We start from the raw sequence: 24,913 nt of genomic DNA on the forward strand, positions 1-24,913 counted from the left end.
ATCAAAAATATCTTAATTTGTGTTCCGAAGATGAACAAAGGTCTTACAGGTTTGGAATGACGTGAGGGTGAGTAATTCATGACAGAATTTTCATTTTTGTGTGAACTATCCCTTTAAAAGGATCTGTAAAGATGTACATATACATACATACGTACAAAATGTATATATGTGCCAGGTAAAAAGCCAGGTATATATAATTTGTGATTAACTAAATATAAAAAACTAAACATTTCTGTGTTTGTGTTGTAACATTTTGTATGTGCGTTGTTTGATAAATATAGTCTTATAGACTATGATGGGCCTGCTGTTGATGGGTTGAACTGTAGCTTTTGGCAGTAGGAGGAGGAGAGGGACAATTTACATCAGTTGACATTAGCGTCCATGGCTGATTTTGTTATCGCCTGTTCCTCATCAGCTCAGCTTGTCAGTTTGCTGAAATATAGTCGCACTCTTGTGTCAACAGCTAATATTTACATAATCCCTTTCCTCCCGCTTTAGTAACATGCGCATCTGAATGGCCAGTGTTTAGATTAGAAGATGGCGATTCATTTTTAACGGCAGAGGCACGCCGTGAAAGTCTTGAAATGGGATGTTTGGCCTTTTGAGAGGAGCTCGTGTAGCCTGCTAATGAAGTCTGGGAAGTGTGCATATGCAAAACATGACAAAATGAAATTTTAATTTGTGTGCAAACACTCTTTGTGTTTAGCATGGTGTCAACAGTGTGACTGCAGAGCTTATACTCTCCAGACTGCTTGGATAGATGGTTTTGTATGTAAACTTCCTCTGTTGGGTTTGAGGTTTTTGCCTGTGACATACAGCAGATGCAATATGATTATGCTCTATGCTGTGATTTATTCATCTGTGCTGTTTCCTATGGGTCGTGATTGCATAAGGTCAGTTGAATCATAGAGCCTGCAGTCTGCATGCTGCTCAGTATGTCAGGGAGTTGCATCTGACAACGGAGGAGTTTATTAGGTTTTTGTTTTTTGAATTGGTAATGCAGCCCTGCGTCATTGACACTCCTGGTGCAGTTGCACACAGAGCACATTGTGTTTTGCCTGATAAACAACCTCACAAATCGAACCACCGCAGAAGTAATTCAGCGGAGCCTGTAAAAACAGACAAGAGGAAGTGCATTAATGCACTTGTGTGCCCAAATAATGAGACTGTCCAAATACCTGGATACACTGCCCTCACCTGTAATAGGACTAGAACTGGCTGACCAATAATAATAAAGTATTTGATTTCTATAATAATAATAATAACTTTAATAATAATAATTACACTCTCTCTCACACACACACACATAGGCCTATGTTAACATTTTTAAACGCATGTGAAAAATGTCCACACAGAGATGTTGCGGGCAAATGCATTTGTTGATAAAACGCAAGGGATATCACAGCAGATCATTTAAATCAGTTTTGAATTCATTCATTCATTAAAATTTACAATCAAGACTTATTTTATCCACTTCTGTGTGTAAATAAAAAATGACATTACAATTTTTAATGTTGTTAAAAATTATATTCATTTATTTTATATATATATATAAAATTATAGCATTAAAAGTTATAATAATTTTATTTGTACACTTTAGCAGTGGAAATGGAGTTGGAAGTTGTACATTTCAATAAGTAATTAAAAAAATATATATTTGATTAGATTTTTTTCCTCTTCAGAATATTTGCAGCTTCTCTGGAGGTCTCATTTTAAAATATTTTTTATAAAAAATATATATGTTGGTAAACTGATATTTATTTATTGTTGTATTGGTGTATATAAATGTTTATTTGTGAAAAACTGTGTTGAATCTAATTGGCTATGATTGCTGTTTTATTGCCAAAACAATGAAATAATGAGAGATTTATTTTCAGCCCTAACATGTACTGTTCATGGAAAAGAGAGAGGACCAGGACACACACTGGCACTCAGTAAAGCTCTTAAAAAAGCAGGAACGGAAACCTGCCTGAAAGCACTGCATCACGGTGGCTATTAAAAGGAGTGGTGGTTGCTCCTGATAAGCTCAGTTTGCTTATTGCACAGCACAAGTGTTGGGGGCAGAGGATTATTGCCACTTGTGTGTATTTCTGCTGATGTATTTTTTTTCTATCCCTCTTCAGTCAGATGGTGCATATTAGAAAAACCTGTCTGATGCAGAAGTGGAAGGCGTTTACTCTCACCTGAATATAAAGTGAGAACACACAAACTCGCTTTCTTCCTCACACATGTGCACGCACTGTCACTTGAAACAGCTGCACGCTTGAAACGTAGACAGATTTTGCTTAACGTGGCATCTGTCAAAACGAGCAGATAATATTCTCGCACCTCACGAAAAGCCTCAGAGGCCACACCCTCATCTCCTCGCTATCAGCCACCTCCCCACATCATGTCAGCGGCGCTGACGTTATTTACATAAATGATAAACACGGCGGATGGCTGGATTGGCAGCGTAATCCACTTGCAGTGTCATTAGGGAGGAAAAGAGAGAAAGGCTATTACGGCTCTTGCTTCATCAGTGCGTCTCTCTTAGGCCATTTATGGAGGTAATGGAAACCTCTCTCATTAAGGTGCCGCTCACTGTGGCGCTGAGAAACATCTCCACTCGGTAATTGATCTTGTTGGTCTTTAGTGCTGGAAAGTGGCCCTGAAGCGCCGCCCGCTTGCTGCATTCATTTTTCAGCTCAGTCAGAGCCGCCCTGCCCGCCCGCTCTCGTCCAGTCACCTTCACTTCTGCTGCCGAGCACCTGCGTGTGGTCTGCGCCTTTTGCTCTTTGTGTGTCTCTTAGGGAGAATTGCAGCCATAGTTCTGTCATTATTTACCGCCTCTAATGTTGTTCGTTTTCTGTGCGATACGCAAGGGGGAATGTTCAAGAATATTCACACAGCTGTACAATGACAATACAAAGTCATTATTCACTGATCATTTTCCCCTCCAGTGAGGTGTTAATTCGAGAACTGCTGTGACCGGATCACTGAGTCAGTTAGTTGAACTCAAAAAAAAAAAAAACGGATCAGTGAATGATTCATTTGTTTGAACTGGTTCTTTCCATTGAACCAGTTGATCCGGTTCACAGATCAGGCTGATTCATATATGAATCAGAGTTCAGCTCACTAATTTAATCATCCGGTTGTAGCAGTTCTTGAGTTAATGGCTTGAATTTTAGTCTGGTCTTTGCACAAAGCTGTTATAGCTATCTTTAGAAGACTCAAAATATAGCGCATGTGTCTTATGAATTACTTTTAAGCTGCTCATTTCGGAGCGTAAGAGCCATGGTAAGTCACTATGAACTGTTATTGTATGGAAAATGCATGTAGAATTTTAAAAAAAAAGAAGCTTTTTTTGTCCCAAAGGAGAAAATATGTCATATTATGATATGATGTTAATTTTTGGGTAAACTATTTCAATTAAAAGCGAAGAGTACATTTTCTGCACTATTAGGTCACTGAAGTCTGTTTGTTTGGATGGCCCAACTGGCTATACATAATGTTACATAATCATTTTTGATGGTTAAACTCCATGTTTATTTTTGCAAATGAGAACAAGGATGTGAGGGACAGATGTACAGTGTTTAGTACAGCTTTCCTGTAGCTCAAATAGTAGAGCATGGCACTAGCAACGCCAAGATCATGGGTTCGATTCCCAGGGAAAGCAAGAGCTGATAAAATGTAAAAGCTGTTACTTGAATGCAGTGTAAGTCGCTTTGGATAAAAGCGTCTGCTAAATGCATAAATGTAAATATACCTGCTAGTGTTGCAGAAATTAAACACTTTGCCATCGTAGTGTTGATATTATTAGCTAAAACTCTAACTATTACAAATCAGTTAAAGCTTAAACTTACAAAAAATGAATAAAAGTGACAAAAACATCTAATTAACTAATAAACTAATTACAAATATGAATAAATAATAGCATATAAATTATACTAAAATAACACTGCACCTTTAACCTTCTTGAAGTGGATTTGCACTGTATTGTTGGACCTGGATCATCCAGTGTAGCAAATTATCACCTTTTGTAGAGAAAACATTGAAAACACTTCAGCTGTAGTTTTCAGTCGCAGCTTTTTATAGTAAATAAGAGTGTGCACAATGAGAAGTGTTATTCAGAAGTGCTTTATTGAGTTGTCTATGTTTCCATATAAGTGTGCTCTTTATTATCTCTGTCTTGTCTCAGTGGGTGATGTGTTTATGTATAAGTGTCTGCAGCTGTTTTGGTGTGTGTGTCAGGCTCTTGGGGGCCACTGGGAGTTGTGACATGTGTGGTGTAATAATAGACGAGTTTTTGTGATCCAAACAGCCTGCTCTGCTCTGTGACTCACTGTAGCTGGGCCTGAGGTCTGGACTTGCATCATCACTGGGATCCGCTGTGCTGTCAAGAGCACACGAGGGATTCGGCTCTGTCCGTCAAACAAGAAAATAGAGCATTTCATTCCCTACATTTTCTGTTTTGTTCAAAAGCAATGCTAGCACAACTAATGAAAGACAAAACTATCCTAACTGCATTTCTTATTAGTCTGACAGTAGATCAAGCGGTGTAGCTTTCCAGTAACAAACTACTTTTTTACATGGTATTTTTCGTCAAAAGACAGAAGGAAGAATTATATACACGCTCAACTAAACAGTTCTCTCTCTCATACTGTATGTGGAATTGGAAAGTCTGGTCTGTTCTAATAAATCAGTTCATCTTAAACTATCATTTCTCTCCTATGTTGCTTTGGAGAGTTCAATTCATTCTGAGTGGGTTCGTTTTAAACTATCCTCTATCTCATATGCAGCTTTGGAAAGTCTGATTCATTCTAGTAGATCAGTTTTTTTTAAATGACGCTCTCTCTTAAGTAGTGTTGGAAAGTTTGATTCATTCCAGTGAACTGGTTTGTGGTTTGTTTGGATGTAAATTCATTTGGATGTATAATTTTCTTTTTATATAATTAATGAAACAAGTAGCAACACATTGTTTTTTTGGTATTGCAACACATGTCTGATTAAAACAGATTATTAAAAAGGAAAAATATAGGACGCTGCCTTGGTTCTAGCCAGTGATGTTTGGATGAAGGCAGATCTGAATGTGATCTTGCAGTCAATTGTAATAAAAGGGCAGGTTTAATTTGACTAAATGATTGGAGAAGTCCATTATAAGTGAACAGAGAGAAGTCAGTCGTTTCACGAGACGGTTGAGGAGTTAAATTTTTTTCAAGGTCAAAAAAATTAAATGTGCATAGATGAATCATTCTCAATAAGATACATAGGGTGTATTTCCATGTCACGGGTCTTCAGGAAAATTATCAGTTTAAACAGCTTCAATGTAGTTAGCTAATATTGTTATTAGCTTGTAGTGAGATAAACTGCACTGTAATTTTATAGTATGAAATTAACTTTCCGGAATCTTGATCCTAGATATCAAGATTCGTTTTATGAGAAGGTCTAGTTAAGATTTTTTTTATCAATATTTGGTGTATTTCTTTTTCATGGGTCTTTAGGAAGATTGGCTGTTTAAGTAGCTTCAGTGTAGTCAAGCAATGTTGTTATTAGCTTGTAGTGAGATAAACCCACTGTAGTTTTATAGTGTGAAAGTAGCTTTCCCAGAATTGAGCTCTTAGATGTCATTTAGTACAGTGAAATGTCCTGAAATGTGACCTAGCAGACCAAACAGAGTTGCTACGTTGTTTTAGTGGATGTTATTGACCATTTTTAGCTGAATATTGAAATAAGCCTAATTGTAAGTATTTTGGAGTGTTTCATAGAACGTTTAATTTTCCAGCGCTCTGTTCTTCCCCCTGTGGCGACATGCTTCCATTTAGACCCTGAAATGAATTATATTTACTGTTTGAGGGATGTTATTGTTCAACTCAGACAAGCAGCGGTTGGGTTTGAACACACTCAGTCAGACCACTGTAATGTGTCTGACCTTTTGTTCCCATTGACGGATGAGGTATTGGCTCAAAGGAAAATGAGATATTTCCAGCGCTCCCTTTGACAGGCATACAAATGAACGAATCAAACAGCATGATTCCACTTAGACGGATCAGTATTCTAGCATGGTGAGCAAGAGATCATCAAGCTTCATGGAGAATGTGAAAATTCTGCCTTAAAGATTTGTTGGGAAAATTTGTTTTCTCTTTCTTCTTGTTCCTCGCGTGCAGCGAGCGTAGGATGGAATGATCAGAACTATTGCTTTAGTTATTCCATATAATAGCTCAATGCCCTTTGTCTTTATAGTGTCAGTTGACATAATAAGGGGTTGCTGCTATCATCATCAGTCACTCTGCCCTTGATAAGACCTCCGACATCCCCCTCGAGTGTTATTCATAAAGACTCTCGCGTGAATGAGCACATAGCTCTAGGCTACGTCCGAATTCCTGTACTACATTTCAGAATATGTTCTGAAATTGATCTTAACTATTGATGAAGTAGCACTGTAGTATGCAGGTGTAGTATTAATGCATTCCTGGATATAAGCTATTTTTTGGAAAGAAATTCAAATTTTTAGTCATCAAGGATGCATTAAATTGATCGAAAGTGGTAGTAAAGACAGTTATAATTAGGGCTGTCGCGATAACCGCAATATCGCAATACTGCACTATTGACGAGCATAACCGCGGAGGAATGCAACAACCGCAGCAAACGCGATGTTTCAGTGTTTTCTTTTTCGTAAGGTTTCGCCCTTCTTGTTTTACACTTTGTGCATGTGTACTGAATATTAGTAATGATAACAATGTGTATCATGCTGATTTGCACAGAGGCTCAGTAAATTTGCACTTAACAAGCCTAAACAGACCGAGTGCGAATGAGAGAGAGATCGACTGATCGCGTGCGCTTACCTGCGTCTGTCCTTCAGGCTGAGTCATGTATATTTGTGAAAACAGGTTGTCATGTCCAAAGAAAGCGAAATCTGTCTTAGCATCGACGCTCTGCTGGTCAGCTGAGCCTTTAAAAGTGGCGCTCAAAGTTAAAATGATTTAAACAGCGTGTTTCATTACAAATCTATTAATGAATCAGCACTTTTGAACGTGTAGTTGAATGAACGGTTTAAAGACTCACTCAAAGACAGTGTCTTGCCGCCACCTTGTGACGTAAAAAAAATATATAGGCTAACAATATACTAATGATCTTATTGTCAGGTTTGTGTTTTATGTGGACCGTTATTTTGTCATTCTCTTCTGTTTACTTCACTTCCTGTTTCGACGTGATTTAGTTTCGGTTTGATTGGTTTCTGAATATGACCTCCTTACATCGTAACACATACACACACACAGATTTTATAAATATATATATATATATATATATATATATATATATGCGGTAATACTGCATACCGCGCTATTGAGCCACTCAAAATTACCGCAAGGGAAATTCCTTAACTGCGACAGCCCTAGTTATTAGGGGTGTTCCGATCAGGGTTTTTGAGGCCGATCACAGAAAGCAGTATCTGAGGGATTCCCCTCTTAGGTGACTCTTGTGAGAGAGTATTTTTTTTTAATTTGAGGGGTGGAGGGAAGCATTTTTTTTAGAATTTTTTTCCAAAATATACTTCTATCTCACCAAAACGTTTGATCATCTAGTGTATTTTTGTTTTTACAATCGTGCAGTTGTTTCAGAAAAGCTTACACACAGCACAAGCCTGATTTCACACAGGAGACTGTGATTTTGATTTCAAATCCAAACATTGTTACTGAAAATGCTTTTTCATTGATTCTTTTTTTTACAGTAATACAATCTTTATAGACGTGTTTAAATGCAATATAAGCAACACATTATTCAATGCTTTTTACTTTTGCATTTACTTCTAGATTTATATATTAAGTTGCTCAAGGAAGTGGCAAAACATTTACTGCATTTAAATCATTATTATAAACAATCCTGCGGTTCATAAAGAACTTTGCTTTCCATACTTCCACGAGTGCCATCTATTATTGCCTTGTTTATCTAAAAGTGCTCTTTTCCTTTAAACCTAGCCAAAAAGCCATGTGTTGACTGTGAAACACAGTAGACTTGAATTATAAGAATTTATAGTGTTATTACTACATTTTCGTGTCAATCCATGTTAGGGCTGTGCAATTAATCGCATGCGACTGTCACGCGCATCTCGTCAGTAAAGCCGGTTCCGTAATTGGCATTAAATCGCCATCACCTGCTCTCAGATGGAGCGGCATTTACTAAACAGAGCCGTAGAACTACGTGACAATCGCATGCGATTAATTGCACAGCCCTAATCCATGTTCATATTTACCGCAAACAATGCGCTGTCACTTTAATTCAGTGCGTGCAGTACAGCAAAGATAGACTCGATGCGGAAACGATCGCTGCACTGCTGCAGACGCACCGCTCATGGAACACACACTACCAGACCCTAGTTATAATGTTACAAAAGATTTATATTTCAAATAAATGCTGTTTCTAACCTTCTGTTCATCAGAAAATCCTGGAAAAATATCATGGTTTCCACAAAAATATTAAGCAGCAAAACTGTTTTTAACTTTGATAATAAGAAATGTTAGTTAAGCACCAAATCAGTATATTAGACACTAAAGACTGGAGTAATGGTTGCTTAAAGTTCAGTTTTACCTCCACAGGAATAAATTACATTTGAAATATATAAAAATAGAAAACATTTATTTGAGACTGTAATAATATTTCACAAAATGACTGTTTTTATTGATTTTTGATCAAATAGGCTAATTGTAGCCTTGGTGAGCAAGAGACACATGCAGAGGTTTTAGTTTTGACTTAGTTTTCCACATTTTTCAACTTTTCAAATAAGATGGTTCTTGAGCTGGTTGCACACTTCAGAAGATGCAATATGTCATCCAGGTATTGTTTGTTCAATGTGTTATCAATACAGAATTTTTGGAGATCATCATTATCAAGTACTGCTGTTTCAATGCTGAAGTATGTATATTTGGACTTTAGTTCTGTTTTGGTTTGATCGTGTTTTGGTTTATATCTAGGCCATGTGTATCTGACTGTTATCCCCAAAAAACAGGCTAAAGACAGTTTGGAGGACTTGACCAGTCACTCATTCCAATCTGCTTTAAAGAAGCTTATACGGACTTTGCTGAATGGCTTCCCAAATGGGCAGATTTGCAGGCAACTGAACAATCTACAAGCAAATGAATGATTTCAAGAAATGCGTTCTTTCTAAGAACAAATATATGAGATGCCATGTGTCATATCTTGATCAGGTTACTAATGCAGGAAAATGAATCGTTAATCAAGACACTGGGGAAGTGTGCTCAGCATGAAGCAAATTACCTGGATTAGCATAGCAAAACGCTGCATAATGTACCTTTTACCGCTATGCGGAGTCTCAGTCAGAGAGAGATGCCTCTGTTAATTACAGTAGCGGTAAACAGAATGTGAATGTGACAGGACTAAATGGAGCTGAGAGAATGGAGAACCTAAAATGGAGTCAGATTTTTATATTCCTGTCATGTTTGTTTTGAATCTCTGACATTTGACTCAGTATGCACATGATGTCTAAATGGATGAGAGACGTTGGACTCCGGAGGTACTTTTTGACAAGTAAAAAGTCATCAATATAACAGAAGATCTCAAATGGCCTATAATCAAATGGTTCTCTAACTTTTCTGGCTAAGAACCACATTCAATCAAATCGGAACTTCTAAATATTACCAATTTTCCCTTTTATGTTTTTCTCTTCTTTTCTCATTTTCCATCATGTGGAAACTTAAGAACAGTGAGCCATAATCAGTATACACATTTTGTCATCAATATTAATATTTCTGTATTGAAAGTAATAGCTTACCCAAAATAAAATTACCATTTACTCATGTTGTTCTAACCTTATTTGACTTCAGTAGGGCAAAAAAAGGTACAGTTTTGAAGAATATATATATTTTTGTCTTTTGTTCCATAAAGTTAACAAATACTCAGGTCAAACTGCATAATATGCAATGTCAAACTGCATAATAATGACAAAGCAATAGAAAACAGTATCATAAATTGGGGGCGGCTCGATACCACTTAGAACCAATCCCGATCCGATACCAAAAATTCAGAGTATCTGCCGATACCGATATCAATCCAATTCCAGGGCAGGTTTTTTTTTTTTTTTTTAAATTTTTGTTGAATTTTTATACCTCAATGTGTGTTGACCTGATCATGACTTTTTTTTGTTACAATCTACTAAATATAGGCAACTTTATTGTAAAGAAAAACGACAAATGAATGCATATATAATTATAATCAATGACAAAAATACTATTATACACTAGGTTAGTGGATGATTCAGTAGCAAAACCCTGCTGTAAAAAAAAACAATAGGAACATTACACAAAATACTACTAGTTTCCACTACAAATACCATTACAAACCATCAACTTTTAACCATTAAAACAATTAAAAATGGTTTTCTGTAGTGTGTTTTGGGACATATTCCATTAGGATTTATTGGTTTTAACAAGCCACCAATAGAAGCTGACCAATTACCAGTAGAATCCCACAGGGTCCATTATAGTTTCTGTTAAAACCAATACAAGTCCCATTATAACCAGTAAAATCATTATACATTTTGTGATGGTGTCTATTGTTTTTTTTTTGTTTTTTTTTACAGCAGAAAAGTTACTCTAGAAAAATCATGAGTACACAATAATTTTTATCAAATCTAACATTAGTAAAAAAAAAAAAAACGTAATGGGCAACAAATAAAAGTGAATAAGTGTAGGACTAAATCTGGTAAAATGATATACATTGCTCTTTGTATTGTTGTAAAATACATTATATAAATATATATACTGTAAAATTAAAAGACATCTCTTTTAAATGTATAGCACAGTAATGAGGCAGAAACATATGATAGATAAGAGGAACAAGAAAGGCTATTAATAATCTTTCATTGTGCAAAAGTATTATGATACAAAAGGCTCCAAATACAGAGCGGCACAAAGCGCTTATGCGCATCCTGTGCGCAGAATGATGTATTTGAAGCAACATGGAGTCAGCTTGCAGCGCTCTGCAAGTCCGCATAGAAAAAGTTCAAAGCACAAAGTGAAGAGATATTAATGCGTAGTGTATTAAATCTGTGTGATAGTTTATTGAGCCTTTTCTTTTAACAGTTTTAAATTTCAGTTACTGTGCTCGTTAAGAACATAGTGCTCTCTAGTCCAGTGTTGTGATCTAACAGACACCCGGTAGAAAGTAACACGATTTTGAAAACAGCACGAATATAAAGTCCTTTTATGCAAAACCATTTATCTTTATTTACAGGTGTAATATTAGGAACATTTAATAAGCCAGACAGACAGACAGCCACAGCGGAGAGAAGAGTTTACATGAACTTGACTTAAATATTCATCTGTACCTCACATTAAACTATGGAACAGCTTCAGAACACTTGGAATATAGTGCACGGAAACTTTATGGTGTTTTATAATGTGTTTGTGGCTTTTGTGGGGCTTAACAATAACACAATAGTATACGCACAATATCGGATTTGGATCGGCCTTGTCTGACCGATACTCCGATCTGGCAGAAAATGCCAATATCGGAGAGATACCGAATATCGGATCGGCGCACCCCTATCATAAATGTAGTCCATATGACTTTTGCGGTGTTTTTCAAGTCTTCTGAAGTCGTATGATAGAGAACAGATAACATTTAAGTAGAACAACTTGGTTAGTTTAGCTGCTGAATGACCTAAAATGCCCATCTCTAGTAAATAGTGTACATGCTGCAGCACTCCGTGTACCACAGTTTGAGAAGCATTGATTTAGGACTCTATTTGTAGTTGTGTATTTATTTGATGGATGTGCTTTTGGCAGAGATGTTTTGGTTCAAGCGTAATTTGAGGGAAATTTAAACTGTCAGTGATAGAAAATTAGTACTTTTTTTTTCAGATATTGTCTTCGTTTTGCATGATGGACTTTCCCGCAAATATAGGGTTTGGGGTTTATAAATACATGTCCTTACAAAAATTTACAATTGTAACCACAGTTTCCACTAAATTATCATGTGGTAAGACTGTGGTAGCTTGCTATTAGCCACTGCTGTCTTCCAAAAAAAAGTTAACAAAATGACAGAAAGATTCTAAAATGGTTGTTTTATTGTTTGCATTGCAACAAATTTTATATGGTAATTTATGTGGTATAATAATGGTCATTTTTTTGAGACTATGTGGATAATGTGTGTGACATTATTGTGCAGCTCCTCTCAGAGCGATGGTCTGTTCACACTGATGACAGATATAGGTCATTTAACAAACATGAATGTGAGTTACAGTCAAGACTAAAACAAACAAGACCTGATATGTGAACTTAGCCACTGACAGACATTTTAAATGTAATTCTATTAAGCATTTATCTTTTAATATTCTGAATATTGAACATGCATCTTTTTAAAGTAGCAAATCATGTTTGCTGCTTTGAAAATTTTTCAATTGTTTAATATTACAGTAGCAGAGAGTATGTTAAAATATATCTCTTAAGCAAAAATCCAAGTTTCTTTTTGTTAGATCTGTATCTGGATGGCCTTTTCTTTGACAGGCATGAACATCTGGTCTGGGCATTGAATGCATTTCTGCACAGTTATGTTTTTAATGCTACTAGTACTGTTCCACTTGAGCTATGTTTGTTATTTGAGCCAATGGGATTTTTAGAAGTTTTAGAAGTTTACTGTTGTCTGCTTCATTAAAGGTAAAGTTTGTTATTTCTGTACTGCTAGAATCCTAAATAATGACTGTTTTCAAACAAGTTTTCCTCCTGTCTTTTATTGGTTGATGAACAGATAGTTCCACCCCCAAACTCACTCTGTTGGCTATTGTTGCTGTGTTGGTCTGGTTGGGATTTTCAGACAAACAGAGCAATGCTTGATAGTGCCACCAGAGATTCATCCTGCAAATGGCTTACTTGTTGTCTCTGCATATTAAGCTGGAGAAAGTATTTTAACACTTAACAATTTTTAATGGAATTGTTAAAGGGGTCATATAATGCTACATGCACTTTTACAAGTTGTTTGAACAGAAATGTGTGTTGGCAGTGTGTGTACACCACCACCCTATAATGATAAAAATCCACCCAGTGTTTTTTTTGTTTTTTTTTAATCTACTAAAATCTTTACCCCTTTCTCAAATCGAGGCGTCTGTCTATGTGATGTCACACGGCCTTGCTTCCATGATAGTTTGATTGACAGCAGCGTTTTAGCACAGACTGCACTGGTGTCTTACCTCAGACCCGCCCTGAGTGAGCTGTCATCAGTTGTTTCACCGCCGGAGCAGATGTAGACAAGAATGACTCCTAAGCAATTGAGGTGTTTTGTTGTTGTATGTAATAATGAACATAGCAGTAGTCATTTACTCCCTTGCGCCCTCCATCTATGTTCGCGCGAATCATTCGTGATCCAGCTTCACCTCAAGAAGAAGTGAGTAGAAGGTTTTTTTAAATGAATCTTTGCAAATCGCCTTTCCTAATAATGTGCTAATTAGCAAGTTTCACTATGAATGCGCCTAAAGTAAACAGTCCCTCAGAGAGCAGCTTGGAATAGAGGGGCGGGGTCAGAAGAGCTCATTAACATTTAAAGGAAAATGACACAATACGGCTTGCTCTGACAAGAGCTGTTTTTGACAGGGTGAAAAAGGTGTTTTTTACACTACCAATGAAAAATTTTAACCCGACTATGTTACAGACTTTTCATTAAGACCCTAAAGAATAATATCAATTTCTGGAAAATGGGCATTATATGACCCCTTTAATGGAAAAATGACACTTTTCATCTTAAGTGAACGGTGTAAGAAAAAAGCTAGTTAAATGACACATTCTCAGATGGAAAATCTTTGAAATCTGTCCTGTATTTTAAATCAAAAGAAAAAGAAGTGTTTTAATCAGATCATCCCAGAAGATTTGACACGTTCTACAGCACTAAATGGCTTTTCAGTGTGCTGCAGAAGTGGCTACACAACAGAAGGACTCATTCTTATACAGTATTCGGTTTCTGCTATATCCCCAGGACATTTTAGAAATGACCAATTGGAAGGAACTGGGCTCAAATCATTTAAATTGTTGACATTTACTCTGGAGCTCCAGTTGATGATATCACTGATTTGGGAGCGAGGTGGAACGCTTGACCTGTTTGTTTTTTGGGTGGGGGTGGGGGGGGGGGTATTCCTTAGCTAATTTCCCTCTGATAAGTATCTGACAACCCATAGTGTGGCACATTATCTCCAGCTGAGGAAAACGGTTTCTTCAGAGTGTGAATTGATTTTGCTGGATGCCTGTGCGACACGGCACTTCAAAACGCTCACTGTTTTTTTAGATTGAACTCATTTTTTGCTTTCTCTATTTACATGTAAATGATCAATTATTGCTTTTGGCAGGGTTCTGCCACCCGACTCTTGTCTGTAGTGTGGAACTGTACTGTTTCACCTTAACAAATGATGTTTGCACTCCCGCCCCCCACTTCCATTTGCAATTATCAACTGTTTGCACTGCTGGTTACATTGATTTTTTTTTCTTTTTTTCTTTTTTTCTTTCTTTCTGCATGTCATGACTCAACATTTAGTAGTCTGTTTAAATTGAATTGAGGGTGTGTTATGTGAAAATGACTGGTTCTTTTAGAATTATGCCCGAATTTTAGGATGCAGAGAATTACGTGCATGCAGGAGCGTGTCGTCTACTGTAGTTCACAGCATTTAGAGGTTGGAGAAAGGTCATGGTTTTGAAGGGTTGAAGCAAATCAGTGGAATTGTGCAAGGTTGAAGAGTACATAATGTCTAGGGATATCATGTCTAAATGAAAATATTATACTACTGTTATTTCTTTCAATGCAAGGAAATCCCTTTGGCAAATACTGGGCTACATAAAAGATAATTATATGGTTAATTTCATTTTATTTTATGCGTTTAGTATGGTTTTTTCCCAATTGTTGTCCATGACTTTGTCAGAACAGGCCTGAAAGCAGTTGAAAGGCACTTGTTCAGTGCTTGTGAGTGGAAAATGACTTGTATATAGCACTTCATAAAGAGTGATCACAGAGGATCGACACATTTTAAAAGCATATGCAGATGTTTTCTCAATAACTGTATTGACATTTCCAATAATCTGTCTCATTTTGAAACACATGCTATTACTCAAGCATGTTTTTGAGGGCTTTTTGAAACCTCATTGAGAAACAGTTGATACTCTATATCAGTTCGATTTGCCTTAGCTCCCTTCTTTCTTCCTAGATCTGCACATGAAACTTGATTGCAGATATGCACCAAATTTTCCACTACATTTATTTTCTCATGAATGTTTGCATATTTCAGTGATTGCCTTCTAGTGGATTCAAATATGCAGAAATGGCAATCTTCCTCTCCTGGAATGAAGCATGTACTCATTTCACAGCCTCTAATTGTGTTTCTGTAAAATGGTCAATTGTTCCACTTGCACAAAGACTAAACTAGTTGCTTAAGTAGAATCCTTGCTCTGATTGTTCATATCGGTATATGATATGTTCACTTACCCATCCAAAAGTTGTTGTCAGGGTGTTGTAGCTGTTTGCCATGTTGCTGATTTGTGATTGCTAATGTGTTCAGAGTGTGTTTTCCATGTTGCTATGTGGTTTTTAGGGTATTTTGGTAGTTTAGTAGGTCATTGCTAATTGACCCAAGTCAAAGAACCCATCCACAAGTGGTATTCTGGTCCCTAATTATGACTCGAAACTGCTTATTCAATGTATGTTTTGGGTTTTTATGAAGTCAACCCTTTACACACACATTGGTAATAGAATTGCCATTGGCTAGTAAATAAATATTTATAAATATATATAGAAATCAGCTCATCTTCACAAAATAGCACAGCTTTTACAAAGGCACATTTATATGTGCTATGATTTGAAAGCAACTGCACATTTAACAAAACATCAGTCAATCTTGCATTTTTAAAAAAAAAAAGATTTTAATGTTTTAGTTCTAAACTTCAATCATGTATGAATGCGTATCTGTCATATTAAACAGAACTTTTACTTGGAACTATTACTTGAGATATTGTCATTCAGTATTTCTGTAAAAAAGAACAAAACAAACAATAATACTGATAATACTACTGTGAATTCCACTATTACTAATAATATAAAATTTACTAATGTCTGATGAGCTGCTGGGTTAATGAATATTATTAATCATGCTGTCTATGTTCGCTCAAACTGATTTAACAAAACAACGGAAAATTTCAGAAAAAAAAAACAAGAAAGAAACATTTACCTGTAGCAAGTCAGTTTATGGTGCTTCAGAATAATGCTGCACATCCATAGGAATAGTGAAATTCTCAAATACATAGTGTTCAAGTCTAGGTGAGTGAAAATATATCTGTACAAAACTTAATTAACTCACTCAATTGATTAGCCAATTGCTATCAATTTAGTTGCTTGTCGCAAAATTTAGTCACATTGGTGAGTAATGTAGAAATGTCCAGATTATATGCATATCAGTGAGGATGTGGATCCCTCTTGGTTCAGATGAGGTCCAAAAAACTGCTTTGAAACAGCTGCTTGGATAAGTTGGAAGCTTGGCTCCTTATGTCTTACTTTTGCAATTTGACCAGCACAAGAGAGACTCCGTGTTCCAGTGTTTGCTCCATCGCAGGCATTGCTGCACATCGTCATCTGCTGATCCTGTTCTCGTCAGCTTAGAACATATGTGTATCATGCTCATAGAGATGTGATGGTCGGCCATCCAATCCAGTTAGCAGCTATCCGAGCCGGGTACGATGAGAGGGCCCTGTCATTATCACTTGCACATTCATGCCGCACATTACCGGCTGACCTTCCCGTTGCTGTCACTCAGAAAGCAGCCCCAGTACCCCTGTCACAGGGTGGCCGTTCATGCCAAGAAACCAAAGATTCTCCACCCCTATCACTTATACAGGGTTAATAGGCACCTAATTGGCTTACCTGGCAACGTGCGATCAGTTGCAAGGTCGGTAAATTAGATTTGCTGCTGACACATACCGCTCCACATGTTTATGGCACTTTTACAATTTCACAAAGCATCTCTGTCCGTTTTTACCCTCTGTTTTACGCTGTCCTTACCTCCCAGCGAACTGTGAAGGAGCTCACCCAGCCGTTCAGGAAACATATCGTATTAAAGTGTGGTAACTGCTATATGTAATGAATTTTGGATTAGGAGCGACAAAGCAGCTCTATGATAACCTTTTGGATGGACGCAGTTTGTGAGCAGAGGGAAACGGGTTATAGCAGGAGTCTCTACTCCCAGACGCCCCAGGGTGGCTGCATTTGATGTCACTCTAGCTGAAAACTCCCCTGCGCAACACAATCAAAACATGCCGTACCAGACCTGTGCAGGATACATCAGTAGAGCGGGAAATGTCAGATCGTCAGGGGTGTGCGTGTGAAGTGAATTACTCTGGTTTGGAGAGCGGTCCTGGGAGGATACTCTAATTTCAAGCTGAAGGTGTAACGTGTCTTTTGTTTTTTTCGCAGGTGCGGTGGACCCTAGTGTAGACGGGAGCTCGCGGAGGGACCTTCCCCACGGACTATATGAAGGGAGGGGAGGGGGAGGGGGGGCTGCTGATGTTACTCCCAGCTTGCAGAACACACAGGTCGGCATACCTTTACATTTGACGTTGTTTGTCTTTAAATTTCATGGTTCAGTGTTTTTGTTTTGTTCATTTTCAGTGGCTGTAAATTTAGAAGATTCGTCCTTTCTGTACAGCTAATTTATTGTCTTACTTTTAGTACCTTTTTGCATTTTTTGGCAGTGTTTCCTGTGGCTTTTTTGTCCAAATTACTCACAACTCTATTAGTTAAGGCCAAAGTATATAGGTCTGTGCAAGATGGTGCGGAACTCCTGAACATACCTGAACCCCTACAACAAATCTTGAATATGTTCCTTTTAACTCTGGCATTAAGTAGAAAAATCATTCGATTACGTGCGATTGTAAAAGAATTAATATATGTTGGCGCCGATATAAATATTTAAAATAAATCTTAAAAAAATTCTAAGAGAAGTATATAACAAAGAAAAATATTAAAAATATGATTATAAAAAATATAGGGTTTCATATTTTTTAAACATTTTATATAAGTTATAAAATGTATCAATAAAAAATAAAAATGTATTTTATATATGCTTTATTATTATTATTAATTATTATAATTTATTATTATTACATTTAAACATTTAAAAGTAGTAGGTTTATAATATATAGTAGTTTTATAATACTTTCTATCATGAATCAAATAAATACCTTTTTATAATGATGATGATGATGATAATAATAATAATAATAATAATAATAATTATTATTATTATTATTATTATTGTTGTTGTTGTTGTTTATTTTATTTTTAATTTTTGTGTGACTTTGGACAGTCTTTGGTCTGATAACCAAAATAATAATAATAATAATATTATTATTATTATTATTGTTGTTGTTTTGTGACTTTGGACAGATTAGGGAAAACGAGGGAAAACGGTACTAGAATGTAAACCAGGCCTGTCTTGAACCTTCATCAAGCACAACAGCTCTTTGTATGTAACTTGCAACACACTACTTTCTCTGCAAAAGCTCTGATGAATTCAGCAGCTTATGTATGTCATTCTACATATCAGCATCAGCATCGACTATTTAAAAGAAATTCAGTTTGACCCCTAGTACTAAATCAGAAATGTTGATAAGGAGACTTTCATATGGTCAGTATGAGTGTATGTAAATATGACTCCCATTGTCTCAAAACTCATGACAAATCAACAAACAGTAACAGCATTTCAAGCGGCTTAGAACAAAGTACGTAACATCTGGATAACGTTTGACCTTTGCACATTGTCCTCTGTACCGGCAGCGGGTCATTCCCGTCCTCTGCCATAAGCCACGAGATGTTTACATATCCCGTACGATTATGCCTTTTCATGGGAGTGCGGCGAGCATAGAGGAACATGCTGGGTTGATTTGGCCAAATTGGAAGCCTGTGAGTAATATACGGCGGAGCAGAGCTGGGCTGAATGGACGTCTGGTAGTGTTTATGCGCAGAGTAGCTGCATCTGCACACAGCCCAGTCCCGCGGATGCCTCGTACCCTCAGGCCTCCAGCACCTGCATAATGGAACAACAGAGAAGAAAGAAAGGGGGAAAGAGATCAAATGACAAGGGCTTGGGTTTCTCACTTCAAATGTTTCTTATTTTTTGACTTACACCAGGAAAATATTTCCAGGACCTCAGAGAGTTTCGCGTCGATATGATGGAGCGGCCTCGTCGCCGTTTCGTAAACATTTGTCTTATTGCGTGCTTGGCTGTTCTCCCCAACACTGCTCTTGGAAATTCGTGGAGGAAAACAAATTTCTGTGAAACGATCGGCGGGTGCTTTACACAATGATTTAATATAGCACTATTTTTTTTTCCCCCTCAGCTTTTTAGTCAGGGATTAAGAATTGGGGCAGGCGGGGGCAAGGAGGGAAAGAGGGAAATAAATAAATATATAAAGGTGGCGGTTAATCTCGCTTAGTGCAGTGTGAACGCTGAGCAGTGCTGTGGCCTGACAAACATCTGCCTCACACACAGCCGAGCGGGATCAGCTAAAGCGATTAGCGCGCTCACGTCAGCCTGTGGAGACGGGTGCCCGTTACAAAAGCCAGAACACCAGCCTTTCCTCCCACACTCCACCTGGAACACTGACACTGCAGCGAGAGAGAGACCCCGCTCCGAAAGCAGCGCAAGAACCGCCGCGCAAACGCTACCCTTTTCCAATACACATATGCTCTTGTCTTTTTTCCCTCTCTCAGAACAAAGCAACATGTAGCTCTGAGGATTGAACAATCTGTCGTGGTACTAAAGCAGATGCTTATCACAGCAAGAGTTGTATCCGAAACTTCTTAATTAGCGTGTATGTAATGAAATATGCCATTCATTAAGGTGTAATTGTAATTTTACACTTGCTTTGTACCGAGACGGGGGCCTTGATGTGATAGCAGGTGACCTTTCCATTGCTGTGTATAAAGGGAGACTGTGTCCTACACATGCTTTTACAGTTAACCTCATTAAAGCAAAGGAGGGACGATACTTCCTGAAAGGGGTCTCGACAACTTTCTTTTTTCACTTTTTCTCCTTTTCATTTTCACTTTTTTCCATTTCATCTCTGTTTTGTGTTCTTTAGTGCGAAAAATGTTATTAATCTGCATTTTCATCTCATTTCCCAGTAAAATATCAAAGCATTTTTAAAAAACAAGATAAGTATATTTTAAGATATTAAAACTTTTTTCATAATTTTTTGTGCTTTTACATTTTCTGAAAACAAGTAGTAAATTTATCTTGGTTAGATATTTTACTGGGAAACAAGATCAAAATGCAGATTAATAACATTTTGAGAATAGCAGAAATGAAAAAAGAAAAGAAAATAAAAACCTGCAATTAAACTTGTTTGCCCCCCCCAACCCCCCACCCTCCCAGCAAACGAGATAAATAGATTTAGGAAATTAAGACTTTTTCCATCATTTTCCATCCCTAATAAAACTTATCTTAAATATCTCTTAAAACAAGTCGTAATATTTCATATTTGTATTTTATAATTATATGTTGTATTAAATACTTTTCCTTTTCTCTTCTTTTCTTTTCTTTCCTTTTCTGCCATAAACTCTTTTTTTTTTTTTTTTTAATAACCTCTGCCTTCTTTCTCCGTTTCCCTCACTTTCTTTTTTTCTTCTCCCTTTAATCTTGACGTTCAAATTCAAGTGTCCCCAGCCGTGGAGAAGGCAGCGATGCTCTGTGTGAGGCTGACTTGGTTCTCTGCCCTCATTTTTCAACATTGTGACTTGCCTCTTCCATTGTGTAGCTCTTCAAACATGGCTTTTCTGAGAACAATTTGGCCACATTATTTATGTGTTTATATATTTTAAAATGTAATTTAAAGCTTAAGTGTGTAATTTTGTAATTTTAACGTAATATATTACACTGTTTGAGCAACCCAACCCTAAAAAACAACATTGGCCCAAATATTAGTGTGAGTTTAGGGGCGGGGCAGTCGGTTTGACCAAACAGTGGCACAGTTTGATAACCTGTTTGAAAACCGCCATTATTTAGTAGTGCAGAATGACAAAGTCATTAGGTTTCAAGTCTAGCCACCTCTTTTTTTTATCTAGACTGAAGATGTTTTGCATTCAGGTGATATTTATGTCTACATTGTCTCCCATACCGCATGATAAAGCACCACAGTAAGAAATAACTTTGACGTTGAAGTTTTCTCTGGGCATGTGTACAAGCCACATGGTGCGTTTGATAAAGAAAAAGGATGTCAGCACTCTTAGGATTAGCTCACACCATAGGAATTAACATCAACATCCCAGCTCCTGTAGCACCCAGGATTCTCTTCTCTTTGATATCTAGCCTCCGCAGTTACAGGAGGAAAACACATCTGAGATGAGGAACACTCCCAATTCTATGTTTCTCTTTTCGATCTGTGGGAAGGTAGTCTTTACCTCTGTGAATTACTGTGTTCTCCGTTGATAATAGCAGAGCCTCGGCCAGTAGTAGCTACTAAAACTGTAGTTTTCCAAGCTGAAATCTACTCGTGCTTTAAGTATTTAAATAGTGAAGCTATAATTTGAAGTAGTTAGCTACACTACAAGTTACTAAGAAAAAGTAACCACTTTAAAGCTATTTTAAGGGACAATAACTTTTTAAATATATACATTACCATTCAAAAGTTTGGGGTTGGTAAGATTTATATATAAATATATAATATTAGTGCTGTCAAAATTAGCGCATTAACGCAGGCAATACATTTTTTCAGTTTAACGCGTTAAAATTGCCGTTAACGCAGGGGCGGGGCCTAGGGTTGGCCACCCCACTCATAACTGCTAATTCTGTCTCTTTTTTTCTTGACAAGAAGTGCATTTATTCAGTTGCAGAATGTCTTTACGAGCACATCAAACAGGAGACGTTTCAGAATTTCACTTAAGCGTCAGGTGCGAGGCAAACGAGCGCGGAAACTGTACTGTGTTCGCAGCGTGTGCTCTTCAATACATGCAAAAAGGTACTGGCGCGCGCATAGCCTATATCATTTCATATCAAATCGCGAAAGAAACTACGAGCATGCAATGTCGTGATCAGTTAAGTCATGAAGTTACCAAGAAGGCGGATTAAAGCTGCCTTAAAACTGTGCATGAATGGAATATGTTATATATGATTTACATTAAGAACATGTCTCTGAAGTGTCTCCCTCATCTAACACACTCGATTCAACTCGTCAGCTCATTAGAAGAGACTGAAATGGGTCCGACCTGAAATGGGTCAGAAAAGGTAGAGTTGAGAGAAAATACGATGCGTGTCAGATCCGCGTCATGTTCAGTAGCGGCAGCTCTATTTGAAATAGAAGCCAAAACAACCTAATAACCAGCTGCTGTGATGTCTGTTCATCAAGAACAAAAGAAAAAAGAGGAAATCGATAACTTTTATAGTTTTAAGGATTCATCTGTATTTAGTTTATAATTTAGTGTTTGGTAACTTTATTCAATTTCTGTATATTTGCACAGGTAGATAAATATGACATTTATTATAATGGGTTTATGTGAAGATTGTTTTAAGTTCACTTAAATTAGAAGTTATTTTTAAAGTCTAATAAATGTTCAAATTGATAGCTCTTAATTATAATGTAAAGTTGAATGGCTGTAGTCAATGGTTAAATATTAGGGGGAAACATTTTTATAGGAAAATCAGTATTAATTGGTATCAGTGATACTGGCCTTCATTCATAAAAATAAAGATGCCATTAAACAAATATTAAAAATATACTGTCTTTATGTTGTTTGTACATTAATTTGAAGATTGAATGTGAAATTATTGCAATATAAAAGTATATTTTAAAACTTTGTTAGGTGGGATTTCAGAAAAATTTCAGAAAAATGTGATTTAATTAATTTTTTTAATCGATTGACAGCAATATATATATATATATATATATATATATAATGCACACACACACCAAGGCTTTAAATTTTAATAAAGCCATAAATAAAAGTCATAGACCTTATTCAGGTTAGATGTCATATTGAAATGAATGCAAATGAAATGAGGCTGTGAGGGATAGACTCAGTCTTTACAGTGACACACACTGAATAAAGGTCATCGATCACATAATTTTTGCCAACTCAATTGTCAAAACTGTTTTATAGGGCTTCTTGTTCAACTGAACTTTTTTTTTTTCTTCAGAAAGATGTTTCGTCAGCTGAACTATCGGTGTGTTGTTAATCAACAGTACAATCCAGTACAACGCCCTGTACTTGTATCCCTCACAGACTTGTTTCCCTTCCTGTCAAAAATTAAACATGACACTACCCTGACTAAGGTCTATTATTTCAGTCTTAAGTGTCACATGATCTTTGTTTAATATTTTTGTGGAAATGTTTTTTTTTTTTTGGATTCTTTAAGGAACATAGTTCATAAGAACAGCATTTATGGAATAATTTTTTGTAACTTTATAAATGACTTTTTTTTTTTTGCTGAATAAATGTATTAAAAAGACCCTGATCTTACTGACCCCAAACGTCTGAACAGTAGTGTAACTGAGATTATATTCATTCATGTTTGCCTTTTTGTTTTTGTGCAAGTATTTATCTAGCACAAAAACATCAATGATCTTAATTAGTCACAGCAATTAACTTACATTTACACAAAAAAATCTACAAAACTAGAAAACAACCTAATTAAGTTTAGAACAGCAGCATCTAAGTAAATATTTCTCTACAAAAAGACTATAAAAATGCTCTTCTGAGAGTTCTTTTCAGGTAATGAATCGGTGAATCATTTAAAACAAACTGAATTTTCGTTCATCTGAATGAACCGATTCACACAATTGAACCTGGCTTCTGAACATTTGATTTATTACCGCAGTTTGTTTGACTGTAAATTTACGTACCTAATAAGCGTAACCAAAAACTGATGTATCACCAAAAAAAAAAAAAAAAAACCTACGAAACAAAGCTGCTACTATAATACATCAGCCTCACTCTCAGTCAAATAATACAGCTTTGCCAAGAATTGCCTATATACTGGCACTTTGTTGTTGTTAATGGAGGTTTGCCATCACGTTACTTTACTTTACTTTTTTTATTTTTTTTATTGTTGGCTCAGATTAAGTCCAACACCCCTTTTGAATGGAAGGTGTTGAAACAAGCTGAAATATCCCTTTTATCCATGCCAAAATTGCATTCATGAAGAGCACTGACTGTTCAATGCGGGACAGATGTGGTGATTCCTCTGGAAATATGTTTTTTGAGTGGAAGGGAAATGAAAGCTTAGGCTGGGATGTTCTTCATCTCACTTCTGGAGGTGAATAGGCTGAGGATTGTGCATCTGTGTTGTGTTTATGCCAATGACAGCTAGCATCCTGATAGGGGTCAGAGTTTGACACTATGCCAAAGCTGATAGTCAAGAACACAGCATACATTTGAGCGCGTATGTAGTCTTGTAACCTATTGATTTTAGAAACTCAGCTCACTGAAAAAATGTGTCTCTTTTGGACTTCAAAGATTTAGGTTTTGTTTATTGTGATATGTGTGGAAAAGAATGGCTAGAACATTATTAATTATTTCACTTTCTATGTTCCACAGTGTAAAGCTTGATTTTACTTTAAAAACCATTTGAAATTGTTATGCATATGTTGCCATAGCAGTCAAGATATCCTTTGTCAGTTACTCTCCAATAAAAACTAACATCTGAATCATTAAATGCACAGACGTGTTTGCTACCCTTGACAGGAAGCTATATGATTACAAAAGATGTTTTCTGTTAGCCTGCCAGGCCATGCAGCCATGATGAATGAGTGTAATATACAGTGCATCAAGAGTGGACACATGCATTAATGGCTCTCAATAATTTGAGCAATACATTTCAAATGCTACTTTCACACAGAGGTTGATTGTTTCTGAATGATTTAATCTTGTTGAGTTGTGTGTGTCCCCCATTCGTGTCAGT

General features: G+C 36.6%; 1 protein-coding gene across 9 annotated transcripts in view; it reads left to right on the forward strand.

Annotated features, from left to right (window-relative positions):
* zmiz1a (zinc finger, MIZ-type containing 1a) overlaps nt 1-24,913 on the forward strand; it is a 192,174-nt gene that overhangs the window by 76,050 nt on the left and 91,211 nt on the right. For all 9 annotated transcript variants that reach the window (XM_058795531.1, XM_058795535.1, XM_058795532.1 and 6 more), the window contains one exon: nt 17,431-17,549. The gene's annotated coding sequence lies outside the window, so the exon portion shown is untranslated. The remainder of the gene's footprint in view (nt 1-17,430; nt 17,550-24,913) is intronic.

The sequence above is a fragment of the Onychostoma macrolepis genome, chromosome 13 (assembly GCF_012432095.1).
Source record: "Onychostoma macrolepis isolate SWU-2019 chromosome 13, ASM1243209v1, whole genome shotgun sequence".
Lineage (NCBI taxonomy): Eukaryota > Metazoa > Chordata > Actinopteri > Cypriniformes > Cyprinidae > Onychostoma > Onychostoma macrolepis.